Raw genomic sequence first — 18560 nt, forward strand, 5'->3', positions numbered from 1 at the left:
TCAGTTGCATTAGTTTTGTTCTTTAACCTGTTCATTAAAGTTGACCAATGGATCTTCTCGTGACATATAGATTAAGGACATGGTAGTTCAATTGAGTGGGAACACTAATCATAGCTACAGAATCTATAGCTTTCATCTGGACATAGAAGTGAAACGATGATTTCCTTCAAGCTTAGCTTAATAGAAATAAAAGGTTGAGTACTCATTTTAGTGATTATATAATAAGTTCACTGAAATATCATTTATAGGTAGCTAAGTGTTTCAATGATAAAATACATTGAAGGGTGTAACGGTAAATTTGTCCCTACTCAGTGTAGATCATCTATAGAGGATCATTAATTATTAGGATTATAATAAATAGATAATTCATAGTGTATCTATATCATGGAACATATAGATGTTGGAAATTATTTTACCAGGATCTTAGATCTACTCACAAGTATGTTGATTAACACCCTAAATATGAACTTTCTAAAACGATGAAATAAACACATATAAAGTTTAGGAAACCTTACATTGGGTGCAGCGGAATATAATGACTCCTTCTGTTCAGATATCTAGCCCTTGATTCCTTTCTGTAGCAGAGCATTATCAATATCTGAACCTGGATCTCTTTCTCTGATTCTTTAGTGCTGAAACTCCTTCTTGCTGAAAGTCTTTCTTCACGATCTTCCTCACTATGGTTGAGGTATCACTTGCTGTGTGTGGGCACTATTCTCACACTAAGAATTTCGAAATATTGAAGAAGAAAAGAAGAGGGAAGTCGCGGCTAAAGATAGGGAGAGAGAGAGGCTCAGTTTTTTCTGAATCAGAAGTGTGAAATTTTAGTGTAAATTTCCTGAAGCCTTCACTATCTATTTATAGCATTCCACTAGGGTTAGGTTTGAATTATTTGGCATTAAAATAATGAAAATATCAGTTTAAATTCCCTACAAAAGTGGCCGGCCATGCATAGTGGATTTGGGCCTCACTTTTTACAATTTTGCAGTTTTATCTTTCCTGCATCTAATTTTCTCAAAAACGCCAATTTTCAAATTCAACCATTTAAATGCCAATTCTAACTATTTAATAACTATAAATAATTATTAAATAATATTTTCATTTATCATATTTATTAATTGAACCATACAAAGTATCATAATTAACAAATATGCCCCTAAAACTCTTTCTTTACAATTTCGCCCTTACTTAGTGAAAAATTCACAAATAGACATAGTCTAATTTGAGAATTATAATTGATTAATCAAAACCAATTATATGAGTCTTGCAAGCAATATTATCTCAACTAGTGCGGGGACCATGGGTCTATATAACCGAGCTTCCAATAAGTAGATCAAGAATTTATTACTAAAATTCACTAACTTATTAATTCTTCGTTGAATCCACGCATAGAACTTAGAATTGCACTCTCAGTATATAGAATGCTCTATATGTTCCACCATATAGACGCATCATTAGTTATCCATTGGTATAATCCTAATTTGATCAATGATCCTCTATATGAATGATCTACATTGTAAAGGGATTAGATTACCGTTACACCCTACAATGTATTTAATCCTTAAAACACTTAACCCCGTATAAATGATATTTCAGCTTATGTGAAATGAGATCTCCACCATTTATTTTCGTTTGGTCAAGCTCGAAGGAGATCATCCTTTACTTACTATTCGCCAGATAGAAGCTATAGATTCCATGTTTATGTTAGCGCTCCCACTCAATTGCACTACCGTGTTCCCAAAATGTACGTATCACCCTGACCTAAAAGTAGGCTTAACTAACAAATCAAAGAACACGAATAGCCTCTTGAGATTGAGCCTAATCATAACAGGATTAAGATCATTTGATCTAGGATCAACTAGGCGATATTGACTTGAATAGATATTACGGTAAGTTTAATAAATCTAAGTCAAAGTTCAATATCGGTCCCTTCCGATGCATACTCCATGCATCCAACCTGAGTTTTACTTTAACCAATGCTCTGGAAAGAACATAGCATTTCTCCAAATGCAAGTAAACTCTGTTGTAGATTATCATATCAGTAAAACCCTGTGTCTGATAAATCTAGGAAACGTTATTCACATAGTCATGTTTACTTTCCAATGTGTTGACAGCACAATAAACAGGATCAAGTATGTGAAAAGGATTTCAGATGAATTCATACATTATGTACATATAATCATGAAATAAATCATGTGAACCATGCAACATTAAATGTTATTTCTGATCTATATTAATAAGTAAATCTGATTATATTGAAATGAGTTTTATTTAGGGCATAAAATCCAACAATAGAGCGCTCTATATAATTGATAGTCCAATTTCAAATTTATAGTGGTGTAAGGAGAAATTAATAAGTTAGGGAATTTACAAGGTAAATTTTAGAACTACTTATTGGAAGCTCGGTTATATAGGCCCATGGTCCTCATACTAATTTAGACATACTGTTTGTAAGACTCGTTTAATTAATTTTAATTAATCAATTATAATTCTTAATTAGACTATGTCTTATTTATGAATTTTCACTAAGTTATGGCTTGATTATGAAGAAAAAGAATTTTAGAGTTTATTTGTTAATTAAGAGACTTTGTGAAGTCTAATTAATAAATAATATAAATGAAAATTTTATTTGATAATTAATTATAATTATTAAATAAATTGTTTTGGCATTTATAGGATTGAAATTGGAAAATATGACATTTGTAAAATAATAGATAAATGGTTGGAAAAATAACAAAAATATAGTTAGTGGGGCCCACTATCATGGTCGGCCACTTATCTCTTATTTTAGCTATTATTTTATCATTTTTTTATTCCATATAATTCAATCCTAACCCTATGTGAATTAGTATAAAAAGAAAAAATAATCGCATAATCCAATTCTAAACCTAGTTTACAACTTGTGAGACAACTAGAGAGTTTTGAGACTTCTTCTTCTTCTTCTTTCTAATTTTCGAATCCTAAAGTGTTCATCACAAATAATTTTGAGCCTTAGTGATTGAGTGCATGCCCACCCATAGCAAGTTAGTACTCAATCATAGTGTGTAAGACTGTGAAGAATCCAAACAATTAAAGGAGAATCGGGCTCAGATCTTAATAATACTCTGCGACAGAAAGGAACAAGGGTTAGAGATCTGAGTGGAAGGGGACATTATATTCTGTTGCAATCAATGTAAGGTTTCTCAAACTTTATATGTGTTTAAGTTTCATTGTTTTAGAAATTCATATTTAAGATGTTAAGAATATACTTGTTAGTAAATATTGATCCTGGTAAAATGTAATCCAACAGCTGGTATTAGAGCCATGGTAATGATTTACTTTCAAGAAATATGGATTTAAAACGATGTAGGTGTGATTTGGATGTGATTCATGTTGATCTATGTGTTTATTGATAATTGATTGATGTTTACGAAATTTTACGCAAAATAATTGGATTTTCGTTCTGGATTTATTTTCTTCGATAGTATAGAAAAAATTAAGTAATGCACTTTTTTACCGAACTTAATTTCGATTCCTAATCCTATTAGTGAGTGCCATTCGAGATTAGAGGAAAAAATAAGAAGAGAAAATAATTTTGATCTTTTTCTTATTATTTATCTTTTTATTTTAATTCTCTAATTTTTCCTTAATCTTAATAGCATTAGGAATTATTGTTAACTTTTAAATTCAGATTTCTATTCCTATTTGCATAGGATTTCAAAATTATCTTGAAAAGGGAAGGGAAAAGATATATTAATATTATTTACTTGGCATTTAGTTGTTCCTTAAAAGCTTTAATTTTAAAAGACTCTCATTAGCTTTAGGATTAGGAGATTGAATTAACCTAAAAATAAGTGAATTGACTATCAAAATTTTTACACTTCCTCATTCATACTCTAGATACCTATCGCTTTTAGAGAGCAATTTAGAATCTCATCTTCATCAAGCCTTCAAGCATCCTTCATTCTAAGGTAGAAAAATCACATATTTGTTTTTTACGCCAATTTTTTTCCTTTTGCTCCTTTGTTGGTCTTACTCCAAGAATTTTTAGTCTCCTTAAAAACCTTTGAAATAATTTTGCTAAAACTCCAAAATTCCAAAACAATTTTCTAGTGCCTTGAAAAGTTCCTCCAAAATTGCTTTGACTTTTCCAACCCAGTTTGACCTTTCTTGAGTTGTAAGCAGCTTAACTTGTTGAGCTTGAAATGGCTAGGATGAAGAGAAGTAGAAGGTTACCTGATGAGTATGATCCCCATGTGGCTCATTTTATTAGAGCTAAGTTAACTATGCCTAAGTCTATGAACTTACACAAGGTGCATGGCAAGAAAATGATGGCAACTGAGCTTTTAAAAGCTGCCATTGAGAGTGACGATCCGAGAGATCAAGACTTTAAGGGGAGGCCTCTTGTGTTTATCACTCTTACTTAGCATTAAGCTCAATTAATTTGGGATGATTACTATCTCCCTAAAACTATTGTCCAGAAGCCACAATACGTTGGTCCCAATGGCTCTCAAAATACTTGTTGTAGTGTCTGGTCGAGATTCCACATGAATGCAGGTGCTTACTTGCCCTTGCATCCATGGTTCATTTCCATACCTGGTTTTTTAGGTGTCAGCCCTTACTAGATAAATCCAAATTGTTATAGGATTCTTGCCACCTTCTTCATATTCTACTGCCTTAAGAACTGGCCTATTCCCACTTTGCATGAGATAAACTTCCTTTGCGACTTGAAAAGAAGTCCAACCTGTAAAGAAGAAGCTTGAATTACCAATTTAGCCCACTCATAGAACATATTACCAAAAGCAACTGCGGTCTTCTATTGAGACACATTACCTTTCAAAAAGTTGGTGCTTTCAAAAGGCCTGCTCCTCTAATTGACATGAAGAGGAGAACTGATGCCATGCTACTTGAAATTGATGCATGGGAGAGAGATAGGAAAACTCTGTTTAGTACTGAAAATTTTCGAAAGGTTGGGATGATCATGTCATGCTAGTTATGCTAACACTTTTTTCGATATGAATCTTGGACAATACCACTTGAGAAAAATGATGAGGATGCTCATAGTAAAACTATCATCTTGTCTCAGATACTGATGGGAGAAGTGTCTTCAATTTGAAATGACATAGAATATTCAAGGAGAATATCTGTGTTCGTAGACAAGGATGATGGAGAAGTTACCTCTACTCAAACTACTCCAGGAAGGATGGGGAATCAATAGGTGGTTGATGCTCCATGCTATGCATTTAACTTTGTTGTTTTGTTTCTCTTTTATTGTACTAACCTCTGGTCTTTTTTCTTTGTAGACAATATGAGCTTTTTGGCTGTTATGGCATCTTGTTCAAACATGAAGAGAAAGATTTTGGTGCTGATGGAAAATGAACCTTCGGTAAGGAAAGTGGTTTAGGGTATCCCTACTGCCTCTGATGCTTCAAAGAAGAAGGTTTAGAAGAGGGCTAGAACTGCTGATGCTACTCTTCCTGCTTAAGACTTTGGTAGGGAGAGGTCTAACACTGCTGGTGCTGATGAAAGATCTATGATTGACCTTTTTCTAGATGAAATTAAACATGGTGCTCCAAACTCGAGTTCAGATTTTTTGGAGCAATTGGGTGAGCAAAGCTCTCAGATTCTTGCTCATAGTGATATCTTAATTTGTGCAAAGGCTGAGAGCATCCCGTTCCAGTGGTTAGTTAGTTCCAAGCCTCTGCACATCATTGCCCAAAGATGCTTCACCGAAATCTTCGGGGTAACTATTTTGTCTTGTCTCCTTATAGCTTAACTTTCTTTTATTTTATCATCACCTGACACTTTTTTCATGTCTTCAGGCTTGGGTTAATTATGCCTACACTATGGATAACGAACACAAGAAAATGGTTAAGCTTGTTGAGCAGCTAGGGGTCGCAAAAGACTGTACTGTCGCTACGAATGACCAAGTGACTGCTTTGAAGGAGAAGATTGATTCTCTTAAGAGTGAAATGTCTAAACTCTAAGAAGTGGCTAGTGGCGCCAAGACCCGAGAGAGTAATTTGAAGAATAACTTGGCGACTGCTCAAAAGAAGACTTATGATCGTCAAGAGTATTCTCGTAATGCACTAGATGAGAAAACGGTTGTGGCTAATGATCTGAGAGACCAAGTCAATGTCTTAAAGAAAAGAGTAACTACCCTCGGGGATCAGGCTCTTCTTGATGTTACCTTCTACAATGGCTTGTGTTTTGATGCCATATATGCTGCTTGGGCTACCAATGGTGGAGCCGAGTCCTTCAGATGGAAGGGCTTCCCTGATACAGAAGTGCCTGACTTCATCAAGCGGTGCGAACAGTGTTTTGGTGACGACACTCTCAAGAAAATCAACTTCACTGTAAATGGTGGTGAACCGGTAGTCAAAGAGACTTCAAGAGTTGAAGGCTACAACCTTAAGCATCCCAACTTCCTCTTTCTGTGGGTGATGCTCCTCTTGCCAAAAGTGAGGACAAGGAGGAATTTGTTGTTGACATAATAGGCTTCTAGGACCTTCTTTGAATTCTTGTTTTTTGTTTTTAGCATTTAGGTTTAGTGTGTTAGTTGGTCGTTCTCGAGCGGTCTTTCAATGTGGATAAGCCTTAGTAAATGTTATTAGAATTTTGTTTTAGTTAAATCATAAATTATTTCCATCTTAATAGAACTTTTATTCCAATTATTTTTTTTTATTTTACTTTATCCGTTATTGCTTGACTGTTTAACACTTGCATAGTACACCATGTTTTTAAGAAACTCGATTACTAGGAGTATTGTCTGGATTTTTGCAAGCATGACATGTAGAATCCCACAAAAGAATCCAAGTTAATCTTCAGCTAATTAGTGCCTTCGGTCCCAGTTTCCACGAAGGGCGCATCCACCACCTCAAGGCAGGGGCACGTGGAGAGTCAGCGTGCATGCCATTTCTTATTCCTGGGAGCAGAAGCAAAGGTGTTCCTTCAAGGTTCAAAAATGCCTTACAAAAGTCAATGCCCTCTACAAGTATGTCTATGTAGGTAGCAAAAAGGACAGGTTTTACTACCATACAGCGTTGCACGAGGCCATCACCCATACTTGTCTGACCACAGGAGTGACCGCAATGCTTTTTCAGGTACAACATCAGTTTTTTTCCCCCATGCCAGGACATAGTATGAGGCATGTGTACCATTGTACCTGCCCATTATCTAGCGGCCATTTAAGATGGTGATTCTTAAAGGAAATGCCTTTGGGTTACACTTATGAAAGGTCTCGATGGTACGGGTCGTCATCTCTACGCATCGCATGATGGAGAGGCCACCTACCAAATCAACTGTTAGATCTTTTATAGTAAGGCCAATCTTGAAAGTATGTTGATCAAGAGTTCTCCTATTAATACCTCGAGATTTTCATGAGCAGGGGTGAACAATTTTTACTTACAAAACCTCTGCCAAAATTCCTTAAGAGCTTTCTTCTACAAGAGAAATAAGAGGAATAAAGAGATTGTCATTGTAAACACTTGTAATACTCAAATACTTTCCAAAGAAGGCTAATACAACTGACTCGTGGACTAAGGATCATTAACGCCTAAACCATGTAAAAAATCTATTTGTTTATTATTTACTATCTTGCAATTCCTTAAGTTCTTATTAATACGTTTCCAAAAATCTTGGTAAATATTTTGGTGTTTTCATTGAGAGCTGAGAAAAGATCTAAACTTGCATTGTGGTTGTTATCACTAGCCTAAAAATTATGAAGAAGAAGAGATCACAAATGAAATGGAGAAAGGTCATGGCTTGGCAACCTGCTAGGCCCAAAGATCCAACCAGAGGAGGTTGTGTTAAGGACCCATCGATTGAGGGTGTTGTTGAGAATAATAGAGATAGTTCTACAAAGGCTGACACCCCTTCCCTGGCTAAAGGAGAAGGGAAGGTGAATGTAGGAAGTCTTGGGGTTTCTTCCATTTCCATGTTTCTTCGAAAAAGCATGAGTCTGACCGGTCGACCCTCTGAGGATGCAAAAGGCCAGCGGTGCTTTTAAGCCTAGGCGCCCTTTTTGCTCACAGAGACACAACCGTGTAGAAAGGGCAAGGTGTGGGAATACCTGAGTCTGATGGTGATATCAAGAAATATTATTCTCACAACAAGCATCTTGTGGAAGGCTACAAAAGGTATCACGACTCTAAGCATAGGACAAGGGTAGGAACTTTGTCTAAGCATTTGTCAAGGGCCCAGGGAATTCTTTGATTTGGAAGGTACACGCACCGACAGTTTTTCGAAGCCCCTCCGATATCAGTGCCCACTCTATTTTTTTTTCTTGGGTTTTCCTTTCTAGTACATGTTCCCGAAACCCCGTGCATTCTAACTATGTCTTCACCTACGCAGACCTATGTCTTTAAGTACGGTGAGACATGGACCAGATGGAAAATGCTTCCTGAGCTGTTCAAAGCATAGTTTCGAGAACATAGCTTGAGAAACCCCTAAAGAAAAAAGAGACAGGCCAAAGCTGAAAAAATCCAAGGAAGTATATGGACTGAAGATGTCGAAGGGGAAAAATTCCTAGAAGAAATGATGGGAATAAGTGAAACATTTGTCCAAAGCGCGAACATCTTGTAAGGCGAGTCCAAGACAGTGGTCACAACAAGAGGTCTAGGACAACATGTCCGAGTTCCTATTTTCTACACCAAATAGGGGGTTGTTCCCAGAAAGATGCTTGTTCCCAGACAGAAGGGTACTATAAAACCTCCCCCAGGAATAGGTCACCCTCGAGCTCCTGGAACGCATCTCACGGTACTCACTGCTCTGTCGGCTCAAGATGGGACTGTGCTACGCGCTCTCAGACTCAGAGCTCTGCACTGCTTGTAGGTGCCCAGGTGGCCACAACTTCAAAAAGGCCATGTGCAGCTGAGAGGGATTGAAAGTCCCCATAAGCGATAGTAAAGAAAGTTGCATAGGAAAAGTAGAACACATGTCGCGCTCGCGTCATTCGCTGGCCAGTCGGGAGGATAGTACATTCCAACTCACATGCTTCCCAAACCAAGACTCGGGGCCTAAAGCCAGTCAGTACGAGGGCAAAAAAGTGTCCACCCACTTAGCATCCATGGGCAAGAGCTTTTCTAGTTATCCCTACGAAAGGAACGACCTTTGGAGGGGTTGAATCAGACATCTCCCTAGTCCCCTGGGATGAGGATCTAGTCACGTAAATGCTAGCCAGTCTGGCTCCACTCAGCATGGAGTATCGCTCAAGGATCGCTTGAAAATTCCAAAACTTGGTTCGTAGTGGGTACAGGTCACCTTGACTTGCCTAAAAGTCCCTGGATAAGGAGGAGTTTCCAGTTGATGGGTTGGTAAAAATCACTGCACCATGTCCTGCACAGAATCGCAAATAACCCCTCAGATGAGGACTCCAGCAGTGTAACGTCCTATCCTGTAGGAGCGCCACGTGTGTGGTTTTATAAACTAGTTTAATAGTACTAAAATAATTAATTATTAAAATCTGTGATAATATTAAAAACTTCACTAAAGTAAAACACTAAAAAAGGACATCATAACAACACTAAAATTGTGTTTCGGGGATCCCTACTGTAAAAGTTTTACACAAAGGCTAAATATGACAATAAGCCAAAATATTAAATAAAAATACATCGCAGATACAGCCCAAAAATAACTCCTAGAAACTCGGTACACAGGCCAGTAGGATGAATAAGTACATTGCTGGAGAAGACTCTCACTTCATGGCTGAACTAGTTTTTCTTTGCCTTTACCTACACCACATAGCACATGTGAGCCACAAGGACTCAACAAGAAAAGTAATAACAATAATCATATAATTTATTGTTTGAATATTATCATTTATACTCAGACTATCAGAATCAAACGACCACACATTACTCATAAGATGAGATCCAAATCACTACTGACATCTATCAAGAATAAACATCAGTATAAGAATATTTAGCAATACAAGACCATTATATCAATAATAGAAATCATATTCATCTAATAATATAAATTATATATATGTTACCTCGTAAATTAATCATCTTTATTGTTGGGTTTTATGCCCTAAATAAAACTCCATTTCAATGTAATATTTATCCTTTAAATATCAATAAAGAAACAACAGTATTTTCATCACTTATTTGTGTGTCATTTGGTTCATGTTATCATTTACTTGTTTATTTAATTTATAAATTCATCCAAACCCATATCACATTTATATTCTTGTTTATTGTGTTGTCAGCACAGTGGAAAGTAACCAAGATTATGTGATTAAATATATATTCCTAGATTTATCAGTACACAGGGTTTAACTGATATGTAAATCTACAACATAGTTTACTTGCACCTTGGATAAGTGTTATGTTCTTTCCAGGGTATTGGTTAAAGTAAAGCTTGGGTTGGATGCATGGAGTATGCATCGGAAGGGGCCGATATTCAACTTTGATTTAGATATATTAAACTTAATATCACCTAGTTGATCCTAGATCAAATGATCTTAATCCTGATATGGTTAGGTTCGATCTCAGGAGTATTATACATGTTCTTTGATTTGTTAGTTAAGCCTACTTTTTGATCAGGGTGATATGTACATTTTGGGAACATGGTAGTACAATTTAGTTGGAGCGCTAAACATAGATTTGGAATCTATAACTTCTATCTAGCAAATAGTAGTGAAATGATGGTTTCCTTCGAGCTTGGCTAAACAGAGATAAATGGTTAAGTAGTCATTTCAGTTCGTTGAAATATCATTTATACGCGGCTAAGTGTTTTAAGGATAAAATACATTGAAGGGTGTAACGGTAATTTAATCCCTATACAATGTAAATCATCTATAGAGGATCATTGATTATTGGGATTATAACAATGGATAATTTATAGCATATCTATATGGTAGAACATATAGAGCGTTCTATATAGCTGAGAGTGCAATTTCAAGTTCTATGCGTGGATGCAACAAGGAATTAATAAGTCAGTGAATTTACCTGGTAAGTTCTTGGTCTGCTTATTGGAAGCTCGGATATATAGGCCCATGGTCCCCATACTAGTTGAGACAATACTACTTGTAAGACTTAGTTAATTGATTTTGATTAATCAATTATAATTCTAAAATTAGACTATGTCTAGTTTATGAATTTTCACTAAGCAAGGGCTAAATAGTGAAGAAAGAGTTTCTAGGGTTTATTTGTTAATTAAGAGACTTTGGTTAGTCTAATTAATAAATATATTAAATGATAATATTATTTAATAATTAATTTTTAGTTATTAAATAATTAGAATTGGCATTTAAATGGTTAAATTAGAAAATTAGCGTTTTTGAGAAAATGAGATGTAGAAATGATAAAATAACAAATTTGCAAAAGTGGGGCCCATTATCTTATACATGGCCGGCCACATATGTAGGTTATTTATCATTTATTTTTTTATTATTTTAATGCCAAATAAATCTAACCTAACCCTAGGTGATTGACTATAAATAGGTAGTGATGGCTTCAGGAAAAAGATGATGCATCTTATTCCTTCAGAGAAAACTCAAAGCCTTCTTCCTAAACCTAGCTGCCACCTTCTCTCTCTCTTTCTCTCTTCTGAAAACCGAACCCTATAGTGAGTGAGTGAGTGCCCACACACATCAAGTGGTACCTCAATCATAGTGTGGAAGATTGTGAAGAATCCAGATTCAAGAGAAGGACAATCGGGCTCAGATCTTGGTGATACTCTGCGACAGAAAGGATACAAGGGTTAGAGATCTGAGTGGAAGGAGACATTATATTCCGCTGCAACCACTGTAAGGTTTCTCATACTTTATATGTGTTTATTTCATATTGTTTTAGACTTTCATATTTAGGATCTTAAATAACATACTTGTTAGGAAATCTAAGATCCTGGTAAAATATTTCCAACATCTATTACATCACATTGCCTAATCAGGCAAGTCGATGCTTTAATTTGATAATCCTGTATTACATTGCCTGATCAGGCAAGCCTGTACCATAGCCTGGCACCCATACATCGCATAATCACATAACCAAATCAGGTGAGCCCGTGCCATAATTTAACATCATGCATAATATTATTGTGTCACCTAATCAGGTGAGCCCGTGCCACAACTTGCCACCAATTGTTGGGTTTTATGCCCTAAATAAAACTCATTTCAATATAATCAGATTTACTTATTAATATAGATCAGAAACAACATTTAATGTTGCATGGTTCACATGATTTATTTCTTGATTATATGTACATAATGTATAAATTCATCTGAAACCCTTTTCACATACTTGATCCTGTTTATTGTGCCGTCAACACATTGGAAAGTAAACATGACTATGTGAATAAAGTTTCCTAGATTTATCAGACACAGGGTTTTACTGATATGATAATCTACAACAGAGTTTACTTGTATTTGGAGAAATACTATGTTCTTTCCAGAACATTGGTTAAAGTAGAGCTCAGGTTGGATGCATGGAGTATGCATCGGAAGGGACCGATATTGAACTTTGACTTAGATTTATTAAACTTACCGTAATATCTATTCAAGTCAATATCGCCTAGTTGATCCTAGATCAAATGTTCTTAATCCTGTTATGATTAGGCTCAATCTTGAAAGGCTATTCGTGTTCTTTGATTTGTTAGTTAAGCCTACTTTTAGGTCAGGGTGATACGTACATTTTGGGAACACGGTAGTGCAATTGAGTGGGAGCGCTAGCATAAACATGGAATCGATAGCTTCTATCTGGCGAATAGTAAGCAAAGTATGATCTCCTTCGAGCTTGACCAAACGAACATAAATGGTGGAGTACTCATTTCACATAAGCTGAAATATCATTTATACGGGGTCAAGTGTTTTAAGGAATAAATACATTGTAGGGTGTAACGGTAATTTAATCCCTTTACAGTGTAGATCATTCATATAGAGGATCATTGATCAAATTAGGATTATAACAATGGATAACTAATGATGTGTCTATATGGTGGAACATATAGAGCATTCTATATACTGAGAGTGCAATTCTAAGTTCTATGCGTGGATTCAACGAAGAATTAATAAGTTAGTGAATTTTAGTGCTAAATTCTTGATTTACTTATTGGAAGCTCGGTTATATAGACCCATGGTCCCCCCACTAGTTGAGATAATATTGCTTGTAAGACTCATGTAATTGGTTTTGATTAATCAATTATAATTCTCAAATTAGACTATGTCTATTTGTGAATTTTTCACTAAGTAAGGGCGAAATTGTAAAGAAAGAGTTTATAGGGGCATATTTGTTAATTATGATACTTTGTATGGTTCAATTAATAAATATGATAAATGACAATATTATTTAATAATTATTTATAGTTATTAAATAGTTAGAATTGGCATTTAAATGGTTGAATTAGGAAATTGGTATTTTTGAGAAAATCAGATACAAAAGGTGTTAAAATTGCAAAATTGCAAAAAGCAAGGCCCAATCCACTAAGTGTAGGGCCAGCCACTTTTGTAGGAAATTTAAACTGATTTTTTCATTATTTTAATGCCAAATAATTCAAACCTAACCCTAGTGGAATGCTATAAATAGATAGTGAAGGCTTCAGGAAATTTACACTTAAATTTCTACACTTCTTCTGATTCAGAAAAACTGAGCCTTCTCTCTCCCTATCTTTAGCTGACCACTCTCTCTCTTCTTCCTTGATAGTTTCGAAATCCTTAGTGTATGAGTAGTGCCCACACACATCAAGTGATACCTCAATCATAGTGAGGAAGATCGTGAAGAAAGATCATCAGCAAAGGAGTTTCAACATCAAAGATTCAGAGAAAGAGATCCAGGTTCAGATATTGATAATGCTCTGCTACAGAAAGGAATCAAGGGCTAGATATCTGAACGGAAGGAGTCATATTATTCCGCTGCACCCAATGTAAGGTTTCTTAAACTTTATATGTGTTTAATTTATCGTTTTAGAAAGTTCATATTTAGGATGTTAATAAACATACTTGTGAGTAGATCTAAGATCCTGGTAAAATAAATTCCAACAACTGGTATCAGAGCCATGGTAATTGATTTACTTACATGTAATTTGGACTTTAAAACGATTGTTTGTATGTTCTTTGGATGGTATCATGTTGTATTGAGTGTTATTTGATGATTGATTGATGATTGTGAAATTTTTGTGAAAAATAATTGTTATTTCGGTTCTGGCATTATTTTTATTGGATAGTATGGAAAAAATTAAGCAAGTTAGCCTTTTACAGAACTCAATTTGGATTTTATTTGAATTAGTTATGATTTTTTGAAGATTTGACAAAATCGGAAATTTGTCTTGATAGTTTCCTGCGATCGCAGAACTGTCCGTACAGTTTCGAATTTTTTCAATTTTCTTCAATTTTTCATACTTTTTCATGGAATTAACTTCCAATTTTTTGTATGGTTTTGTATATATACTATTACTATTCCTAATTCAATTCTAATTATCATTTTGAATTAATTTAAATTTTTTTTAATTTAATTCAAGATATTAGTGTAATTTGAATTTGAATAGAATTAGTATTTATCTTTTTGCTTAAAAATCTATCTTATTTTTAAATTTGATTATATTTTTTTTTAAATTTAAGGTCAGATATTTTAAGATATTTATAATATCTTTTAAGATATTTTAAAAATATCTTATCTTTTAAGATTTTTTAATTAAATCTTTTTAGATATTTTGACCATATTTAAATTTAAAATAAGATATTTATAATCATGTAATTTTTAAATGATATAAGATATTTTGCTAATTTTTTTAAATTTTGTTATTTTATTTATTTAAATTACATTTAAAATTTGAAAAAGATATTTATTTATCTTTTCTAATTTTTTATTTAATTTTTATTTATAAAATAACATTTAAAATTTAAAAGTAGTTAGCAAATTTTTTTTTGAAATGATATTTAGGTTGGTTGAAACCTAATTTTTCAAAAATTGTAGGTTTAATTTTAAATTTAAATTTTTTAAAAAATTTTCGAATTTTTCAAATTTTTTTTAAATTTTTCGAAAAATTATTTTTTTTATTTAATTAATTATTTTCGAAATTAAATAAATCCTACATCCAACTATCCAACCTTGTTGCAGGAGTATGTGTTTTAGCTTATGTGTAAGTTTTTAAAACCTATTATTACTTGATTGCAAATAGCCATGGTTACTTTTTGCCAGATCTAATGATCTGATGGCTCCCTTGGTCAAGATAATAATTTGTAACAGGTATATTTACAATCTTCTTTCATCTGTGTATAACCTAGCAACATGATAGGACCCATCCAAAGTGTGCCTGTGTGAGCCTATGTGTTTAATTTCATTATAGATGCATATAGGTTGTTGTTGCTAAAATAAATTATCATAGTTCTTGATAGAATTTATTTAGGCCCATTTAGTTATTGGGCTTATTCAATTAATAACAGTTGTTCTTATTAAGGTTAAATTCCTCTCTTTTGGGCCTTGTGTGAGAGTTGGGAGCCATAGAAGTGGGTACGACATACTGAACCCAGCACCCCCTCACACAAACCACCCCAATTGTGAAGGCCCATTTGCCTGATTTGAATGACTGTACTAGGTTAATTACACTAGTTTAACCTAATTAAAATTGATTAGCAACATAATTAATTTCATTTATTTTGAAATTAATTTAAGAAAAATATAGTTTAAAGAATTATTTTTTATTCTAAGCTAAACTATATGTATTTTCTTGTATTTAATTAAATATAGAATTATAACCATCTAGATTCTTTCTGGAACTTAATTTAAATTTTTCATTAAATATTCCTATTTAAGTTGATATTTAGTTATCTTCAACTAACCAACTTAAATCTGAATATCTTTTGAATTCAAAATTTCAAAATTAAGTTGAGGAATTTTAGGCATTGGTTATTAAGATTCTTTAGATATTTTTTAAGTTAATATCTTTTCGAATATTAACTTAAAATGGAATATTTTCAAATTAAGTGGTTACAACTTAATTTTTGATATTTAATTAAATTTAAATTTGAAAAATATTTAAGTTCTAGATTTTTTCTAGTCAACTTAAATTAGATATTTTTTCAAATTTTGTGGAAAAGATACTTAGTCAAATAAGATATTTTCTAGATAGTTATTTCTAGACTACTTATTATTTCTAATATTAAATAGGAAATATTATACATTGTGAAATTAATTATTTATTAATTAATTTTGGTACAATTTACTTTAAGTATATTTTTCCTAGTATTAAACTAGAGATTAATAATTAAGTCTTCTCTACACTTAATTATTTATTTCTTGAATTTAATACATTTAATTAATTTGAAAATTAAATATCTAAGTTGATTTTTATCATCATACTTAAATATTTCTTTTTCATGACATTTAATTAAATAGAAAATTATTTTTAGTTGAAATTTATTTTTTCAACTAAATTTAAATAATTTTCAAAATATATTTTTTCTTTATTTTATTAATTAATTTTCGAAATTGTATTTCTTAAATGCTAGAATTTCGAATTTTATCTTGAAAAATAGATTAAGTTGTAAATTAATTATTTTAATTAATTCTTGGATCAACTTAAATCAATGATTTTTTCATTTATTGATTAATTTAAAATAAATTGAATTAAAGTATATTATTAGAAATAGAATTAATTAGTCAAAGGAAAATCTAGATAGGTGATATTTTTGCTTGAAGTATTTTTCTAGTGTATTTAATTAAATAGAAAATTAATATTTAAGTTGATTTTCATCATCATACTTAAATATTTGTAATTTTTCTTATATATTTAATTAAATAGGAAAATTATATTTTTTGTTGTAAATTAATTTTATTAATTAATTTTGGGCCAACATTAAATTAGAATAATTTTTTCCAGGATTTATTTTTTATTTTAATATGCATTTTTCGAAAATTGTATTCTTATATACTTTAATTTTTCGAAATGCAATATATATTTATAGAAAATTAAATTTGAGTTGTAAATTAATTTAAATTAATTTTGTAACAACTTAAATATTTTTTTCTAAATATTTATTGGAAATTATTACTAAGATGGAAATAATTCATGTTATTTTCATATCCATCTAAGTAAAATTTATAAATATTAAATTAAAATTTATATTTAGAATTTTTCATTCTAAATTGGAAATTTTAAATAAATAAATATATATTTAAAATAAATAGAATAAATAAAGAGAATAAAAGAAAATACAACTCTTTTTAAATAATGAGCTTTATTATCAAGAGACATTCGATCTCCATTGTGGATTTTACACCGCGTTTGTTTTAGTGAGTAATCCTCCCTAATGGAGGAACGTTCATTAGCAATTTCGCACCGTTTAACCTCGCATGATAAGTAGTTTGTAAGTGTTTTGTATGGTATGGATCACCCTAATGGTGGCGACCATACTTGACTTGCAAATTATGAAACAATGGTGGAAGCTCATAAGATAGAATTGCCTTGACTCTCGCCTAAACGGGACAACGCTGAATTCCAATCTTGATCGAATAAAAGGTTGCTAGAATGTTTAACATTTTAGACGAGCTGACAACTCTATTCAATGGATGATGCTTTGACTCTCGCCTAAACGGGACACTGTATCAGTTTGTTGAAAAACCTTGGAAATTATTTAGGATTGTAAGTTTTAGTATTTTCACTTGTCATTCCTACTTGCTATATGCTTATAATTTCTGAATTGTGTATGAATTTATATTGAACCATGTTATTTTCTGTTATTAAGTTGTAGTTTAATTTCGAATCTTCATTGTTGGTCTAACTTGGCTTGTTTATCTAATGAGATAAATCCCTAGTGGATTTTCACCATTAGACATACATAATAGTGTTAGATCTCGAAAGATAAATATTGTATATGCGACATCTAGCTGTTCATCAATTGATGACACCTTAGACTAGTATTTTTACGATATGAAACAAGAAGATTGTATAAATAAGATTACTTTGACTTTCGCTAATCGAAGCATCGTTGGATTCTTATTTTAAACGAAATTATCCTAATTCCTCTTAGCTTATTCATTTCGAATTAGCTTTAAAAACATATCATTGGACGAATGGTCTATAAATCATTTCATGTCATTTTATATGACGCATATGATTATAATCCCGAAATTCTATTCCCAATTGATATAAATCCTCAATCTTAGAAATTTCCTACTTGTATGGGCAAATCTACTTAGAGTTTGTATTAGTAGTCTTTTGGTCCAAGATAGAATTACTCATTATATTTGGTATAAATTTAAGTCTTTGACTTTAATTTTAGATTCCAAATAGAAATTTTCTTAAATTTCTAATTCCGGAATACAATACGGTTACACTTTCTCAAGTGTTTAATATCCATCTTTTATTAATGGATTAAAAGCTTGTATGGAATGTGAGTTAGGTGATTCGTGACCGGGATCCACTTGAAGTATTCTAAGAACTCTTTGATGTAACTAAACCTATGTCATCATAGACAACCTTTACCACATTTTCTTAATCTATGGCATTTGTATCTTGTTCATAGTGGTTTTGACAAGATCAATCTCTGCAAAGAGTTAATATGCCTATATCCACTGAAAGTAGTTCATCTCATTCGCAGATGGATGTACATTCAGGGGTGGATATGAGTTTTTCGTTGTATT

This window comes from Cannabis sativa, chromosome 9 (genome assembly GCF_029168945.1).
Source record: "Cannabis sativa cultivar Pink pepper isolate KNU-18-1 chromosome 9, ASM2916894v1, whole genome shotgun sequence".
Classification (NCBI taxonomy): Eukaryota; Viridiplantae; Streptophyta; class Magnoliopsida; order Rosales; family Cannabaceae; genus Cannabis; species Cannabis sativa.